Raw genomic sequence first — 3,143 nt, 5'->3', positions numbered from 1 at the left:
CAGCTGATTGGTAAGCATGACGCAAATGACATCACGCGCGAACTTAGCGCAAACTTAGCACCTACTTAGCGGGAACTCCGTGTGAACTCCGCTTCCGTTTGGTCGCGCCAAACGCACGCAATCGCATGCAAGTTGGACAGGCCCTTTACGCTGCTCCCACGGCTTTGAAAAAGGCATCAACTGGTAACATGTTGAGTTTCTCCTGTTGTAATGTTGCAGGGTGGTCTCAGTCCACACCTTCTCCTTAAACTTGTTTCAAACTGGAATTCATGACATTGTCATCACTATATCGACATCTACTTTCATTAGTTCTCTTGGGTTTTTCAAATGTTCTGACTTAGGATGAATAATAAAATAATCTTCTCTGTGGATTGTCACCTTGTTGTGGTGGTCCTGAGATTCTGAGAGTGATGCTCCTGGCAGCGTCCCCCATGGCGGTAAGGTCGAGGGGGAGGTCTCTGGCGAAAAGCAATCCAACCAGGACCTCAACGATGGAACAGGTGGAGGACGATGGCTGACCTTACTGGAGCGTCACAACGGCTGGGAAGGCAGATGAAGGCTGCAGCAGAAAAGGGTCTCCGGTCGTCTTGGACTCCATGCCACTGGATCCTGACACAGATCTCTCAAGGACCGTGGGGTGGCTGTCTGTGCACCAGTCTCCCCACGTTAAACAAAGTCACGCACAGGCGTCCTCCATGAGAGGACAGTCATATTCGTTTCGAGTGACCGCAGATGAATAAAAGAATTACGTATTGGATTAGCACCGGAAATCTGTCACTGACTTCTTCTGTGACTATGTGATTACTTTTCAAAAGACTTGACCTTCTTCTTTTATGTAACACTAGACCAAGTGGGACCCGTTGGGTCCCATGTTCACACGGGAGGGCTGGTCCCCCAACGCAATATCCCACCTCTCCACCAATTCCAATATTGGTGGCCAGTGGGGGGGCTTTCTGGAGCGCTGGTATGGGTTCTTGGGGTGGCCAGCTCAGTCCCTCAAGCCTGATCAGCTGGCAGCTCACTCACGGCTGGTGGGCTGGCAGTTGACTATTCCATGAAATTCCATTTCAAGCAGGGTGTAAGGCTACCAAATTCAAGTGCAGTTTTTTACCACTTTGAGCAGGGTGCAAGGCCACCAAATTTAAGTGCCGTTTCCTACCACTTCAAGCAGGGTGCAAGGCCACTGAATGCAAGTGCAGTTTCCGACCACTTCAAGCAGGATGCAAGGCCGCCAAATTCAAGTGCAGTTTCATTCCACTTCAAGCAGGGTGCAAGGCCAACAAATTCAAATGCAGCTTCATACCATTTCATGCAGGGTGAAACCACCATAAAACCACACAAAACACCAAACACAGTTCAGTAGACATTCAGTGTGTTCAGTTGATTCACAGCTCAGACAGAGTCGTGACCTCTCCCTCCCCCATCATGCAGAGACTGAGCCACACCCACACTTCCTGGGAGAGGTTTTATAACCCCTCCCCCTCCCATCGGAAAAGGTGTGGCCTTCATGGCGTGATTGACAGGAGAGAGATTCTCAACATTTTTTAAACACTAATAACACATATATTTTTCATTGATGGGAAGAATTATCTGCACCTGCTGAGCAGAGGGGGACTGAGTAAGATGGCCAAAATCACAGCCGTAAGTAGTAGCATTTTATCTAAAATCAATATACAGTGCAAACAGGAAGTAAGTGCATTTGCAGTAGTGCCTTTCAACTTCAAGCTAAAACACCCAAACCACCATTTGCAGTAAGTAGTACCTTTCAGCTTCAAGCAAAAGGCACCCAAGCCACCATTTGCAGTAAGTAGTGCCTTTCAACTTCAAGCCAAAGCACCCAAGTCACCATTTGCGGTAAGTAGTGCCTTTCAACTTCAAGCCAAAGCACCCAAACAACCATTTGCAATAAGTAGTGCCTTTCAACTTCAAACAAACCATATTTTCATTTTCAAACCACATTAAGGGGACTCACAGTTGAGTAGACATGTGTTCAGTGTTATTCAGAGCTCAGAGAGACATGACCCTTTGGCTTCATCCATCTTGCAGAGACTGAGTGAGGCACACCACTTCCTGGTTTTATAGTCCCTCCCCCTCCCTTCAGCAGGGGAAGCAGAGAGAATGGTGAATTAAAAAAAACATGAATATCTCTCTGATTTGTCATTGATGGGAAAAGTCCTCTGGTCCAGGAATGCGGAGGGGGGCTCTGAGCGAGGTGGCCAAAAATGACGGCCGTAGGTGGCGGCGTTCTCTCGGAAATCGCAGCACAGTGGGCCAAAAGCGGTCAAGATCAGACTTTAGTAATATAGATTTGTCTATGTTTACCTTGAACCCAGTCATTTTAGCCCCTGAAGGACAATCCGTGGCACAAACCTGTCTTGATAAGGAGGAGGGCTTCGCTTAGTTTAGTATCCAGTGCTTTTCCTTTGCTGGAATGCACCTTTAATAAACACACGTGTCAGGTGGCTGGATAACAAAAGATGTCGTTCAACCTTTAGAGGAGCCTTATTATGCTATGCCAGTGCGTACCATCACACAAAAACACAGGTTGCATCATTTCTTCCTGTCACTAGCATGGTGCCACGGTGGCGTAGCGGTAGAGCTACAGTGGGTTCGATCCTGACTTCAGGTGCTTGTCTGTACGGAGTTTGTACGTTCTCCCCGTGACCTGCATGGGTCTTCTCCGATATCTTTGGTTTCCTCCCAGACTCCAAAGACGTACAAGTTTGTAGGTTAATTGGATTGGTATAAGTGTAAAATTGTCCCTAGTGTGTGTAGTGTAGTATTAATGTGCAGGGAGCGCAGGTCGGTGCGGACTTGGTGGGCCGAAGGGCCTGTTTTCGCGCAGTCTGTCTAAACTAAACTAAGCAGTACACCTTAATATGTCTTACTGAAATGGTGGGCAAGGGCTGTGTTTAGTTTGTCGAGGGACGTGTGACCATTTAGATAAAGCATCAGGACCAGTCAGTTATTCCGATAGTACTACCATCCACACACTCTGTCCTAAATATTTCCAATAGTCACTTGAATGGTAAGATATGAATGTTGGATGAAAACTGGTGTGGAGGGATATTTGTTTCCAGACTTTCTGCAGGTTTCTTATCAAGAGTCAAAAGTGTTTTATTGTCATATGTCCCAGAGAGAAC

This window comes from Amblyraja radiata, chromosome 1, assembly GCF_010909765.2.
Source record: "Amblyraja radiata isolate CabotCenter1 chromosome 1, sAmbRad1.1.pri, whole genome shotgun sequence".
In the NCBI taxonomy this organism is placed as follows: domain Eukaryota; kingdom Metazoa; phylum Chordata; class Chondrichthyes; order Rajiformes; family Rajidae; genus Amblyraja; species Amblyraja radiata.
Note: the sequence above shows the minus strand (reverse complement) of the source record.